General features: G+C 36.5%; 1 protein-coding gene and 1 non-coding gene across 5 annotated transcripts in view; one reads left to right on the top strand and one right to left on the bottom strand.

The window, feature by feature from the left end:
* LOC131219610 (cyclin-dependent kinase B2-1-like) overlaps nt 1–16,877 on the top strand; it is a 104,424-nt gene that overhangs the window by 35,995 nt on the left and 51,552 nt on the right. The gene's annotated exons all lie outside the window — the stretch shown is intronic.
* Nucleotides 16,407–16,513, bottom strand: LOC131219799 (small nucleolar RNA R71). Its single transcript, XR_009158443.1, has one exon. It is a non-coding gene; the product is annotated as a small nucleolar RNA R71 (small nucleolar RNA).

Below are 16,877 nucleotides of genomic sequence, written 5' to 3'. Positions count from 1 at the left end.
ATCATACGATTGAAGTTGCTTTTCACGATCCAAACTCAACATATGATTGAAGCTGCTTTTCATGATCCAAACTCATCATATGGTAGAAGTTGCTTTTCATGTTCCATGGCAATGGATGTGCTAAGTTGATCCATGCCTTAAAACCCTCTTCTGTTCTATACACAATTCAATGAATCAGGTTTCCTTTTATAACGATCCAAATTAATATGATTTGGCCCATTTCTAGTGATCCAAACCTCTCGTTTCAACACTGAGGTCATGGTATCGATTCCCAAGTGGGGGTGGCTAACAGTGAAGTGTGAACTGAAAGTGGGGTGTACTAATAGGCTAACAAAAAAAATAGTGATCCAAACGTTTGACATTGGACATTTCGATGGATAAAAATCATTGACATGCTTGAGCCATTCAGTGGATCCAAATTGTTCATATCATTAGGCTCATTTCGCGATCCAAATTCATCATACGATTGAAGCTGCTTTCCACGATCCAAATTCATCATACGTTGAAGTTGCTTTTCAAGATCCAAACTCAACATATGATTGAAGCAGCTTTTCATGATCCGAACTCAACATATGACTGAAGCTGCTTTTCATGATCCATGGCAATGGATATGCTAAGTTGATCCATGCGCTAAAACCCTCTTCTATTCTATTACACAATTCAATCAATCAGGTTTCTTTTTACAACGATACAAGTCAAGATGATTCGGCCCATTTCTAGTGATCCAAACCTTTGACATTGGCCATTTCGATGGATAAAAATCGTTGACATGGTTGAGCCATTCAGTGGATCAAAATTGTTCATATCATTAGGCTCGTTCGGTGATCTAAACTAATCATAGAATTGAAGCTGCTTTTCATGATCCATACTCAACATATGATTGAAGCTGCTTTTCATGATCCAAACTCATCATATGGTAGAAGTTGCTTTTCATGTTCCATGGCAATGGATGTGCTAAGTCATGCCTTAAAACCCTCTTCTGTTCTATACACAATTCAATTAATATGATTTGGCCCATCTAGTGATCCAAACCTTTGACATTGACCATTTTGATGGATAAAAATCATTGGCATACTTGAGCCATTCAGTGGATCCAAATTGTTCGTATGATTAGGCTCATTTCGCGATCCAAATTCATCATACGATTGAAGCTACTTTTCAAGATCCAAACTCAACATATGATTGAAGCTGCTTTTCATGATCCAAACTCAACATATGATTGAAGTTGCTTTTCATGATCCATTGCAATGGATATGCTAAGTTGATCCATGCGCTAAAACCCTCTTCTATTGGATTACTCAATTCAATCAATCCGGTTTCTCTTTACAACAATCCATATAAATTTGATTTGGCCCATTTCTAGTGATCCAAACCATCGACATTGGCCATTTCGATAGATAAAAATCATTGACATGCTTCAGCCATTCAGTGGAAAAAAATTGTTCATATCATTAGGCTTATTCGACGTTCCAAACTCATCATACGATCGAAGCTGCTTTTCATGATCCAAACTCAACATATGATTGAAGCTGCTTTTCATGATCCATGGCCATGGATATGCTAAGAGGATCCATTCGTTAAAACCATCTTTTGTTTGATTACACAATTCAATCAATCAGGTTTCTTTTTACAACAATACAAATAAATATGATTCGGTCCATTCTAGTGATCCAAACCTTTGCCATTGTCAATTTCGATGGATAAAAATCTTTGACATGCTTGAGCCATTCAATAGATAAAAGTTGTTCTTATCATTAGGCTCATTCGACGATCCAAACTCATCATACGATTAAAGGTGCTTTTCACTATCTAAACTCAACATATGATTGATGCTGCTTTTCATGATCCAAACTCATCATATGGTAGAAGTTGCTTTTCATGTTCCATTGCGATGGATGTGCTAAGTCATGCCTTAAAACCCTCTTCTGTTCTATACACAATTCAATTAATATGATTTGGCCCATTTCTAGTGATCCAAACCTTTGACATTGACCATTTTGATGGATAAAAATCGTTGACATACTTGAGCCATTCAATGGATCCAAATTGTGAGTATGATTAGGCTCATTTCGCGATCCAAATTCATCATACGATTGAAGCTGCTTTTTAAGTTCCAAACTCAACATATGATTGAAGCTGCTTTTCATGAGCCAAACTCAACATATGATTGAAGCTGCTTTTCGTGATCCATGGCAATGGATATGCTAAGTTGATCCATGCACTAAAACCCTCTTCTATTGGATTACACAATTTAATCAATCAGGTTTCTTTCTACAACAATCCAAATAAATTTGATACAGCCCATTTCTAGTGATCCAAACCTTTGACATTGGCCATTTCGATGGATGAAAATCATTGACATGCTTGAGCCAATCAGTGGATAAATATTGTTCATATCATTAGGCTCATTCGACGTTCCAAACTCATCATACGATTGAAGCTGCTTTTCATGATGCAAACTCAACATAAGATTGAAGCTGCTTTTCATGATCCGAACTCAACATATGATTGAACCTGCTTTTCATGATCCATGGCAATGGTTATGCTAAGATGATCCATGCCCTAAAACCCTCTTCTGTTCAATTACACGATTCAATCAATCAGGTTTCTTTTTACAATGATCCAAATAAATATGATTCAGCCCATTTCCAGTGATCCAAACCTTTGACATAGGCCATTTCAAAGGTTAAAAATCATTGACATGCTTGAGCCATTCAGTGGATAGAAATTGTTCATATCATTAGGCTCATTCGACAATCCAAACTCATTATACGATTGTACCTGCTTTTCATGATCCAAACTCAATGTATGATTGAAGCTACTTTTCATGATACAAACTCAACATATGATTGAAGCTGCTTTTCATGATCCATTGCAATGGATATGCTAAGTTGATCCATGCGTTAAAGCCCTCTTCTATTGGATTACACAATTCTATCAATCAGGTTTCTTTTTACAACAATCTAAATAAATTTGATTCGGCCCATTTCTAGTGATTCAAACCTTTGACATTGGCCATTTTGATGGATAAAAATCATTGACATGATTGAGCCATTCAGTGGATCAAAATTGTTCATATCTTTAGGCTCATTCGACGATCCAAACTCATCATACGATCGAAGCTGCTTTTCATGATCCAAACTCAACATATGATTGAAGCTACTTTTCATAATCCAAACTCATCTTATGGTAGAAGCTGCTTTTCATGATCCATGGAAATGGTTGTGCTATGTTGATCCATGCCTTAAAACCCTCTTCTATTCTAAACACAATTCAATCAATCAGGTTTCCTTTTATAACGATCCAACTTAATATGATTCGGCCTATTTCTAGTCATCCAAACCTTTGGCACTGGCCATTTCAATGGATAAAGATCATTGAAATGCTTGAGCCATTCAATGGATCAGAATTGCTCGTATGATTAGGCTCATTTGCCAATCTAAATTTATCATATGATTGAAGCTGCTTTTCATTATCCCAACCCAACATATGATTGAAGCTGCATTTCATGATCAAAACTCAACCTATGATTGAAGCTGCTTTTCATGATCGAAAATCATCATATGCTTTAAGCTGCTTTTCATGATCCATGACAATGGATATGCTAAGTTGATCCATGCGCTAAAACCCTCTTCTTTTTTATACACAATTCAATCAAGCAGGTTTCTTTTTACAACGATCTAAATAAATATGATTCGGCCCATTTCTAGTGATCCAAACCTTTGACATTGGCCATTTCGCTGGATAAAAATCATTGACGTGCTTTAGCCATTCAGTGGATAAAAATTGTTCATATCATTAGGCTCATTCGACGTTCCAAACTCATCATACGATCGAAACTACTTTTCATGATCCAAACTCAACATATGATTGAAGCTGTTTTTCATGATCCAAACTCAACATATGATTGAACCTGCTTTTCATGATCCATGGCAATGGTTATGCCAAGAGGATCCATGCGCTAAAACCCTCTTCTGTTCAATTACAGAAGTCAATCAATTAGGTTTCTTTTTACAAAGATCCAAATAAATATGATTCGGCCCATTTCTAGTGATCTAAACCTTTGACATAGGCCATTTCGATGGATAAAAATCATTGACATGCTTGAGCCATTCAGTGGATAAAAATTGTTTATATCATTAGGCTCATTCGACGATCCAAACTCATCATACGATTGAAGCTGCTTTTCATGATCCAAACTCAACATATGATTAAAGCTGCTTTTCTTGATACAAACTCAACATATGATTGATGCTGCTTTTCATGATCCATTGCAATGGATATGCTAAGTTGATCCATTCGTTAAAACCCTCTTCTATTGGATTACATAATTCAATCAATCAGGTTTCTTTTTACAACGATCCAAATAAATTTGATTCGGCCCATTTCTATTGATCCAAACCTTTGACATTGGCCATTTTGATGGATAAAAATCATTGACATGCTTGAGCCACTCAGTGGATAAAATTTGTTCATATCTTTAGGCTCATTCGACGATCTAAACTCATCATACGATCGAAGCTGCTTTTCATGATCCAAAGTCAACATATGATTGAAGCTGCTTTTCATAATCCAAACTCATTATATGGTAGAAGCTGCTTTTCATGATCCATGCAAATGGTTGTGCTAAGTTGATCCATGCCTTAAAACCCTCTTCTGTTCTAAACACAATTCAATCAATCAGGTTTCCTTTTATAACAATCCAACTTAATATGATTCGGCCTATTGCTAGTCATCCAAACCATTGACACTGGCCATTTCAGTGGATAAAAATCATTGAAATGCTTGAGCCATTCAATGGATCAGAATTGCTCGTATGATTAGGCTCATTTGCCAATCTAAATTTATCATATGATTGAAGCTGCTTTTCATTATGCCAACTCAACATATGATTGAAGCTGCATTTCATGATCCAAACTCAACCTATGATTGAAGCTGCTTTTCATGATCCAAACTCAACATATGATTGAAGCTACTTTTCATGATCTATGGCAATGGATATGCTAAGTTGATCCATGCGCTAAAACCCTCTTCTATTGAATTACACAATTCAATCAATCAGGTTTCTTTTTACAACAATCCAAATCAATTTGATTCGGCCCATTTTGAGTGATCCAAACCTTTGACATTGGCCATTTCGATGGATAAAAATCATTGACATGCTTGAGCCATTCAGTGGATAAAAATTGTTCACATCATTAGGCTCATTCGACGTTCCAAACTCATCATACGATCGAAGCTGCTTTTCATGATCCAAACTCAATATATGATTGAAGCTGCTTTTCATAATCCAAACTCAACATATGATTGAACTTGCTTTTCATGATCCATGGCAATGGTTATGCTAAGAGGATCCATGCGCTAAAACCCTCTTCGGTTCAATTACACAAGTCAATCAATTTGGTTTCTTTTTACAAAGATCCAAATAAATATGATTCGGTCCATTCTAGTGATCCAAACCTTTGCCATTGGCAATTTCGATGGATAAAAATCTTTGACATGCTTGAGCCATTCAATAGATAAAAGTTGTTCATATCATTAGGCCCATTCGACGATCCAAACTCATCATACGATTAAAGGTGCTTTTCACTATCCAAACTCAACATATGATTGAAGCTGCTTTTCATGATCCAAACTCATCATATGGTAGAAGTTGCTTTTCATGTTCCATTGCGATGGATGTGCTAAGTCATGCCTTAAAACCCTCTTCTGTTCTATAAACAATTCAATTAATATGATTTGGCTCATTTCTAGTGATCCAAACCTTTGACATTGACCATTTTGATGGATAAAAATCGTTGACATACTTGAGCCATTCAGTGGATCCAAATTGTGAGTATGATTAGGCTCATTTCGCGATCCAAATTCATCATACGATGGAAGCTGCTTTTTAAGTTCCAAACTCAACATATGATTGAAGCTGCTTTTCATGAGCCAAACTCAACATATGATTGAAGCTGCTTTTCATGATCCATGGCAATGGATATGCTAAGTTGATCCATGCGATAAAACCCTCTTCTATTGGATTACACAATTTAATCAATCAGGTTTCTTTTTACAACAATCCAAATAAATTTGATTCGGCCCATTTCCAGTGATCCAAACCTTTGACATTGGCCATTTCGATGGATAAAAATCATTGACATGCTTGAGCCAATCAGTGGATAAATATTGTTCATATCATTAGGCTCATTTGACGTTCCAAACTCATCATACGATTGAAGCTGCTTTTCATGATGCAAACTCGACATATGATTGAAGCTGCTTTTCATGATCCGAACTCAACATATGATTGAACCTGCTTTTCATGATCCATGGCAATGGTTATGCTAAGAGGATCCGTGCCCTAAAACCCTCTTCTGTTCAATTACACGATTCAATCAATCAGGTTTCTTTTTACAATGATCCAAACAAATATGATTCAGCCCATTTCCAGTGATCCAAACCTTTGACATAGGCCATTTCGAAGGTTAAAAATCATTGACATGCTTGAGCCATTCAGTGGATAAAAATTGTTCATATCATTAGGCCCATTCGACGATCCAAACTCATCATACGATTGAGGCTGCTTTTCATGATCCAAACTCAACATATGATTGAAGCAGCTTTTCATGATACAAACTCAACATATGATTGAAGCTGCTTTTCATGATCCATTACAATGGATATGCTAAGTTGATCCATGCGTTAAAACCCTCTTCTATTGGATTACACAATTCAATCAATCAGGTTTCTTTTTACAACAATCCAAATAAATTTGATTCGGTCCATTTCTAGTGATCCAAACCTTTGACATTGGCCATTTTGATGGATAAAAATCATTGACATATGCTTGAGCCATTCAGTGGATCAAAATTGTTCATATCTTTAGGCTCATTCGACGATCCAAACTCATCATACGATCGAAGCTGCTTTTCACTATCCAAACTCAACGTATGATTGATGCTGCTTTTCATGATCCAAACTCATCATATGGTAGAAGTTGCTTTTCATGTTCCATTGCGATGGATGTGCTAAGTCATGCCATAAAACCCTCTTCTGTTCTATAAACAATTCAATTAATATGATTTGGCCCATTTCTAGTGATCCAAACCTTTGACATTGACCATTTTGATGGATAAAAATCATTGACATACTTGAGTCATTCAGTGGATCCAAATTGTGAGTATGATTAGGCTCATTTCGCGATCTAAATTCATCATACGATTGAAGCTGCTTTTTAAGTTCCAAACTCAACATATGATTGAAACTGCTTTTCATGAGCCAAACTCAACATATGATTGAAGATGCTTTTCATGATCCATGGCAATGGATATGCTAAGTTGATCCATGTGCTAAAACCCTCTTCTATTGGATTGCACAATTTAATCAATCAGGTTTCTTTTTACAACAATCCAAATAAATTTGATTCGGCCCATTTCTAGTGATCCAAACCTTTGACATTGGCCATTTCAATGGATAAAAATCATTGACATGCTTGAGCCAATCAGTGGATAAATATTGTTCATATCATTAGGCTCATTCGACGTTCCAAACTCATCATACGATTGAAGCTGCTTTTCATGATGCAAACTCAACATATGATTGAAGCTGCTTTTCATGATTCGAACTCAACATATGATTGAACCTGCTTTTCATGATCCATGGCAATGGTTATGCTAAGAGGATCTATGCCCTAAAACCCTCTTCTGTTCAATTACACGATTCAATCAATGAGATTTCTTTTTACAATGATCTAAATAAATATGATTTGGCCCATTTCCAGTGATCCAAACCTTTGACATTGGACATTTCGATGGATAAAAATCATTAACATGCTTGAGCCATTTAGTGGATAAAAATTGTTCATATCATTCGGCTCATTCGACGATCCAAACTCATCATACGATTGAAGCTGCTTTTCATGATCCAAACTCAACATATGATTGAAGCTGCTTTTCATGATCCAAACTCATCATATGGTAGAAGTTGCTTTTCATGTTCCATGGCAATGGATGTGCTAAGTTGATCCATGCCTTAAAAACCCTCTTCTGTTCTATACACAATTCAATAAATCGGGTTTCCTTTTAGAACGATCCAAATTAATATGATTTTGCTCATTTCTAGTGATCCAAACCTTTGATATTGGCCATTTCTATGAATAAAAATCATTGACATGCTTGAGCCATTCAGTGGATCAACTTGTTCATATGACGAGGCTCATTTACCGATCCAAATTCATATGTGCTAAAACCATCTTCTGTTGGATTACACAATTCAATCAATCCAGTTTCTTTTTACAACGATCCAAATAAATATGATTCGGCCCATTTCTAGTGATCCAAACCTTTGACATTGGCCATTTCGATGGATAAAAATCATTGACCTGCTTGAGCCATTCAGTGGATCCAAATTCTTCATATCATTAGGCTCATTCTACCGATTGAAGCTACTTTTCATGATCAAAACTCAACATATGATTGAAGCTGCTTTTCATGATACAAACTCAACATATGATTGAAGCTGCTTTTCATGATCCATGGCAATGGATATGCTAAGTTGATCCATGCGCTAAAACCCTCTTCTGTTCGATTACACAATTCAATCAATCAGGTTTCTTTTTACAACGATACAAATAAATATGATTCGGCCCATTTCTAGTGATCCAAACCTTTGACATTGGCCATTTCGATGGATAAAAATCATTGACATGCTTGAGCCATTCAGTGGATAAAAATTGTTCATATCATTATGCTCATTCGACAATCCAAACTCATCATACGATTGAAGCTGCTTTTCATGATCCAAACTCAACATATGATTGAAGCTGCTTTTCATGATCCAAACTCATCATATGGTAGAAGTTGCTTTTCATGTTCCATGGCAATGGATGTGCTAAGTCATGCCTTAAAACCCTCTTCTGTTCTATACACAATTCAATTAATATGATTTGGCCCATCTAGTGATCCAAACCTTTGACATTGACCATTTTGATGGATAAAAATCATTGGCATACTTGAGCCATTCAGTGGATCAAATTGTTCGTATTGTTAGGCTCATTTCGCGATCCAAATTCATCACACGATCGAAGCTACTTTTCAAGATCCAAACTCAACATATGATTGAAGCTGCTTTTCATGATCCAAACTCAACATATGAATGAAGTTGCTTTTCATGATACAAACTCATCATATGGTAGAAGTTGCTTTTCATGTTCCATGGCAATGGATGTGCTAAGTTGATCAATGCCTTAAAACCCTCTTCTGTTCTATACACAATTCAATGAATTAGGTTTCCTTTTATAACGATCCTTTTATAACGATCTAAATTAATATGATTTGGCCCATTTCTAGTAATCCAAACCTCTCGTTTCAACACTGAGGTCATGGTATCGATTCCCAAGTGGGGGTGGAGCCCTCTTCTGTTCAATTACACAATTTAATCAATAAGGTTTCTTTTTACAATGATCCAAATAAATATGATTCGGCCCATTTTTAGTGATCCAAACCTTTGACGTACGCCATTTCGATGGATAAAAATCATTGACATGCTTGAGCCATTCAGTGGATAAAAATTGTTCATATCATTAGGCTTATTCGACGATCCAAACTCATCATATGATTGAAGCTGCTTTTCATGATCCAAACTCAACATATGATTGAAGCTGCTTTTCATGATACAAACTCAACATATGATTGAAGTTGCTTTTCATGATCCATGGCAATGGATATGCTAAGATGATCCATTCGCTAAAACCATCTTCTGTTTGATTACACAAATCAATCAATCAGGTTTCTTTTTACAACGATACAAATAAATATGATTCGGCCCATTTCTAGTGATCCAAACCTTTGACATTGGCCATTTTGATTGATAAAAATCATTGACATGCTTGATCCATTCAGTGGATCAAAATTGTTCATATCTTTAGGCTCATTCGACGATCCAAACTCATCATACGATCGAAGCTGATTTTCATGATCCAAACTCAACATATGATTGAAGCTGCTTTTCATAATCCAAACTCATCATATGGTAGAAGCTGCTTTTCATGATCCATGAAAATGGATGTGATAAGTTGATCGATGACCTTAACCTAACCCTCTTCTGTTCTATTCACAATTCAATCAATCAGGTTTCTTTTTACAATGATCCAAATTAAACGATTAGGCCCATTTCTAGTGATCCAAACCTTTTGACATTGGCCATTACGATGGATAAAAATCATTGACATGCTTGAGCCATTTAGTGGATCCAAATTGTTCACATGATAAGGCTTAGTCGGCGATCCAAACTCATAATAATAAGATTGAAGTTGCTTTTCATGATCGAAAATCATCATATGCTTTAAGCTACTTTTCATGATCCATGACAATGGATATGCTAAGTTGATCCATGCGCTAAAACCCTCTTCTTTTTTATACACAATTCAATCAAGCAGGTTTCTTTTTACAACAATTTAAATAAATATGATTCGGCCCATTTCTAGTGATCCAAACCTTTGACATTGGCCATTTCGATGGATAAAAATCATTGACATGCTTGAGCCATTCAGTGGATAAAAATTGTTCATATCATTAGGCTCATTCGACGATCCAAACTCATCATACGATTGAAGCTGCTTTTCATGATCCAAACTCAACATATGATTGAAGCTGCTTTTCATGATCCAAACTCAACATATGATTGAACCTGCGTTTCATGATCCATGGCAATGGATATGCTAAGAGGATCCATGCGCTAAAACCCTCTTCTGTTCGATTACACAATTCAATCAATCAGGTTTCTTTTTACAACGATCCAAATAAATATGATTCGGCCCATTTCTAGTGATCCAAACCTTTGACATTGGCCATTTCGATGGATAAAAATCATTGACATGCTTGAGCCATTCAGTGGATAAAAATTGTTCATATCATTAGGCTCATTCGACGATCCAAACTCATCATACGATTGAAGCTGCTTTTCATGATCCAAACTCAACATATGATTGAAGCTGCTTTTCATGATCCAAACTCAACATATGATGGAACCTGCTTTTCATGATCTATGGCAATGGTTATGCCAAGAGGATCCATGCCCAAAAACCCTCTTCTGTTCAATTACACAAGTCAATCAATTAGGTTTCTTTTTACAAAGATCCAAATAAATATGATTCGGCCCATTTCTAGTGATCCAAACCTTTGACATTGGCCATTTCGATGGATAAAAATCATTGACATGCTTGAGCCATTCAGTGGATAAAATTTGTTCATATCATTAGGCTCATTCGACGTTCCAAACTCATCATACGATCGAAGCTGCTTTTCATGATCCGAACTCAACATATGATTGAAGCTGCTTTTCATGATCCAAACTCAACATATGATGGAACCTGCTTTTCATGATCTATGGCAATGGTTATGCCAAGAGGATCCATGCGCTAAAACCCTCTTCTGTTCAATTACACAAGTCAATCAATTAGGTTTCTTTTTACAAAGATCCAAATAAATATGATTCGGCCCATTTCTAGTGATCCAAACCTTTGACATAGGCCATTTCGATGGATAAAAATCATTGACATGCTTGAGCCATTCAGTGGATAAAAATTGTTCATATCATTAGGCTCATTCGACGATCCAAACTCATCATACAATTGAAGCTGCTTTTCATGATCCAAACTCAACATATGATTGAAGTTGCTTTTCATGATACAAACTCAACATATGATTGAAGCTGCTTTTCATGATCCATGGCAATGGATATGCTAAGTTGATCCATGCGCTAAAACTCTCTTCTGTTGGATTACACAATTCAATCAATCAGGTTTCTTTTTACAACGATCCAAATAAATATGATTCGGCCCATTTCTAGTGATCCAAACCTTTGGCATTGGCCTTTTCGATGGATAAAAATCATTGAAATGCTTGAGTCACTCGGTGGATAAAAATTGTTCATATCTTTAGGCGCATTCAACAATGCAAACTCATCATACGATTGAAGCTGCTTTTCATGATGCAAACTCAACATATCATTGAAGCTACTTTTCATGATACAAACTCAACATATCATTGAAGCTACTTTTCATGATCCATGGCAATGGATATGCTAAGTTGATCCATGCGCGAAAACCCTCTTCTGTTCAATTACACAAGTCAATCAATTAGGTTTCTTTTTACAAAGATCCAAATAAATATGATTCGGCCCATTTCTAGTGATCCAAACCTTTGACATTGGCCATTTCGATGGATAAAAATCATTGACATGCTTGAGCCATTCAGTGGATAAAAATTGTTCATATTATTAAGCTCATTCGACGATCCAAACTCATCATACGATTGAAGCTGCTTTTCATGATCCAAACTCAACATATAATTGAAGCTGCTTTTCATGATCCAAACTCAACATATGATTGAAGCTGCTTTTCATGATACAAACTCAACATATGATTGAAGCTGCTTTTCATGATCCATGGCAATGGATATGCTAAGATGATCCATTCGCTAAAACCATCTTCTGTTTGATTACACAATTCAATCAATCAGGTTTCTTTTTACAACGATATAAATAAATATGATTCGGCCCATTTCTAGTGATCCAAACCTTTGACATTGGCAATTTCATTGGATAAAAATCATTGACATGCTTGAGCCATTCAATAAATAAAAGTTGTTCTTATCATTAGGCTTATTCGACAATCAAAACTTATCATACGATTGAAGGTGCTTTTCACTATCCAAACTCAACATATGATTGAAGCTGCTTTTCATGATCCAAACTCATCATATGGTAGAAGTTGCTTTTCATGTTCCATTGCAATGGATGTGCTAAGTCATGCCTTAAAACCCTCTTCTGTTCTATACACAATTCAATTAATCTGATTTGGCCCATCTAGTGATCCAAACCTTTGACATTGACCATTTTGATGGATAAAAATCATTGACATACTTGAGCCATTCAGTGGATCGAAATTGTTCGTATGATTAGGCTCATTTCGTGATCCAAATTCATCATACGATCGAAGCTACTTTTCAAGATCCAAACTCAACATATGATTGAAGCTGCTTTTCATGATCCAACCTCAACATATGATTGAAGCTGCTTTTCATGATCCATTGCAATGGATATGTGATGAGGGTCGAATATTGCATATCAGACCCCAATTATTACCTAATTTTATGTACATGATAATGTTTAACGGAGTATTTTAATTATATTTTCGTTGCAGGATGAAATCAGGAGCGTTGATGAAAAAAAAGAGTACTACAAGCATGAATTTGACACCTAGAAGTCACCAGAGCAAGGGACGCACTCCAGGGAACTAAGACTGAAGAATTTACATGCCAGGGACTCATGGAAATCAAGCCGTTCACGTTAAAAAGACCCGAAAATGGTCCAAAATACAAGATCACATGGTTCCCGTCATCCGATTGATTCGAAACTTCATGCATAGCCTGGAGGCCATAAATAAACCGTACATATTAAATTTCAACCATTGAATATCTCGAGAAGTGGCCCAACGGCCAGATCAGCCCTTTAATTCCTTAAGTGGGGCCCACCTGGTCCCTAGATATGGCTCATCTTTGGTATCAACGCTTTAAAATACATGGAGAATCATATGGACGGAGGAGATTTGATGCATACATCATGATGGACCTCACATGTGTACCGCATGCACACAGTGCAGACGCACACCGGCAGTACATCTATACATTCAAGGTTGGTCAGCAGGCGCTGACCGACGAAATTTAAAAGAAAAAGGAAACTGCCGTTTTCGGCTTCGCCAAAACGGCAACAGGGACTTGCGGTCCCCTGTTGTGGGCCACCATCACAGCTCGTAAGTCCAATCTGGACCGTCTATTAGATCATAATGGTCCATGTTACCATCGCCTAGGTGTTGTTATTTCAGATGGCAGTAGAGATCGGTTTCTAACCGTTCAAAAACAGAATGGATGGCAAGAAGCAAAATCACGTGGGCCGCGTCAGCAGACAATGAAAACAGTCCATTCTCGACTGAAATTTTGTGCTGCATCCAATGGATGGCTTGGATTTGTCTATATAGCAACGAATTGGGCCCCACCAACGTCGCAGCACGGTCAGCGCATTGCCCTGTTTACGCACGCCGGACGCTGTCCGACTTTCACAAGGGTCGTGGCCCACCATCCTCAATCAGATGAAAGATCTGATCCGTCCATCTTGTAGACGACTCAAAAACGTCCCAAGGGACGATAATTATTTGGTAAACATGCAAGGAACGGAACATGGGAGGCTCCGATTTTCAATGCATAACGTGTATACACGCACCGACTGCTGTTCTCAACCAACCGGTTGCTATTCTCATGTGCAGCTCTGCACCGCAGCTGAGAGCTATAAGAGAGAAAGAAAAGGCTTGTTGGAGGGGGGGGAATCGAAGGAAGAAGTTTGTTTTGGAAGAAGGAAAGATCCAGAGAAGAAAGCAAGAAAAAAAAAAGGAAATTCAAGAGCCAGATCATCCATTTTTTTTGAAATTTTTGCAGCTTGGAGAAGCAAGAGATAGAGAGGAAGAAAGAAGGGAGAGATTGGACGGATGTTTTTTCTTTTATCATCTATATTTTTCCTTCTTTCCAGTTGATTCCATGAGTAGCTAAACTTCTTAGCTAGGGCTGAGATGAAGCCCCTAATTTGAATAATCCTTGTTATGTGTTGATTTTATTTTGATTTAATTGATGTGTTTCTTTCTCTAGTGTGCTTAATTGGAAGTTTTGAGCTTCTCCATTCTAAGAGCTTAACCAAAGTCTAGTTATGGATGTTGTTTGGAATATTATTGTAGGTGCTTGTGTCTGACCATGAACAGGTTCCTATAGAGGAAAACACAGGAATTTACATCTCTCCATGCCTGACCATGGATGGAAAGTTGTAATCCATATACTTTAAAGAATTATACATTCTGTGTACCCGACCAAGGACATAGAGTGCACTTTATTTTGATATCAATCTGGATTAGGGTGAATCAACAGGTAAAACAAGGTTTATGATAATTAGGGGTGGATTCGAAAGTCCTAGTCTTCTCCTTGATTGAATTGTCCTCATTATTCTTGGTTATTTTTTCATTGATTTTTATTTAGTTTATTTAATTACTATCGCAAATATTTGTTGGATTAGTTAAGAAGAGTCTTTAATTTTGAATTGTGACGACCAGTCCTCGTGGGAACGATCTCGTAATACGTACCATATCTACATCTGATTCGTATACTTGCGAGTTTAAAAATCATTTAAATCAGGTTGGTTTAAATAAAACATCAAGTTTTTGGCGCCGTTGCCGGGGACTGTTTCGATCCAATTGGATTTAGGATTCTCTCTTATCATAATTCATAGTCTTAGTTTTTTTTACTAACTTTAGGTTAAATTTTTTTAGGAACTAACCTATTTCCTGTTTGGTAGGGACCTGACATAAACTACTAATTTGGTAATCTCTTTCCAAATTTTCTATTTTTTTCTAATTTCTATTTTTAGAATTAAGGTTTTATTTTATTTTTTTAGAAAGTTTCTATTTCTAGGCTATTCTATTTTTTTTATTTTTTAGAAATTTCCTATTTTCTAATTCTAGATTCTGATTCTTCTTTCAAGTAACTTTCTATTTTCTAGTTTTAAAAAAATTTTCCCTTTTTAGAAACTAACTTAGCTTTTATTACAAAATTTTTTATTTTTTTATTTTATTTTTTTTATTTTTTTTTATTTTTTTTTGTTTTAAGCATTATTTTAGGAAATTTAATTTATTTTTGTTTTCTTTTTGTTTACAGGAATTGAGGAAGGAAGCTGCTAAATAACATTGTCTTCAAAAGGAGGAGCTCTCAAATCTACAGACATTCATCATCTCCTTTTCCGGGTTCTTCTTTCCAATTTTCCTTTACATAGCTTTTTCTTGTTTTAGAATCTCATAGTTGCTAGGTCTAGTTTTATTTCTCTTAGGTTGCTTCTTAGTTTAGTTTTCTTTCTTATATTGATAACATAGTTTATGCTAGGACGTAGATCTCTTTGACCCTGAAATAGAAAGAACCTTTCATAGAAGATTTAGAAACATCCTGTTTGAAATGACGGAAGAGAATGGAACTAAAGCTCTTAGAGATTATTCAGCTCCTGTCCAATTTAATGCACCTTCATGTATAGTGTTGCCTGCCACCACAGCAGCACACTTTGAACTTAAACCTGGGGTCATACAACTGTTGCCATCCTTTTATGGTTCAGATAAGGAGGATCCATATCATCACGTGAAAGAATTCTTAGACATTTGCTCCACCTTTAAGTTCCAAAACTTTTCAGACGATTCGATCCGTTTGCGCCTTTTTCCTTTTTCTTTGAAGGATAAGGCGAAAGCATGGTTGAATTCTCTAGGAGTTGGGTCTATCACTACATGGGACCAACTGTCTAAGAAGTTCTTAAACAAGTTCTTCCCGGTTCACAAAACTAATGCCCTCCGTAGAGAAATTACAAATTTCACACAAAAAGAGGGTGAGCACTTTCATGAATGTTGGGAAAGATGGAAGGATTTACTTCTTAAATGTCCACACCATGGTTTTGAAAAGTGGCAACAGGTTCAATACTTCTATGACGGTCGGACACCCCAAAACCGTCGCATGGTTGACGCCACCAGTGGAGGGTCATTCATGACCAAAAGTGATGTTGAAGCTTGGAATTTCTTTGAAACATTGTGTGAAAACTCCCAGCAATGGGACTACTCAAATAGAGGTGAAAGGAGTCCCCAACCACAGAAGAAAGGTGGTATATATGAGGTAGGAGTCACGCCGGATCTTTATGCCAAAATTGATAGCCTGACAAAGAAAGTGGATGCTTTAATGTTAAATAATGGACCTCCACAAACAACTCAAGTCGAGTCATGTGCCACATGTTCTAGTCCCGCCCATCCTACGCAGTCTTGTCCA

The sequence above is a fragment of the Magnolia sinica genome, chromosome 11, assembly GCF_029962835.1.
Source record: "Magnolia sinica isolate HGM2019 chromosome 11, MsV1, whole genome shotgun sequence".
Taxonomy (NCBI): Eukaryota; Viridiplantae; Streptophyta; class Magnoliopsida; order Magnoliales; family Magnoliaceae; genus Magnolia; species Magnolia sinica.
This window is presented reverse-complemented; position numbering and strand designations above follow the sequence as displayed.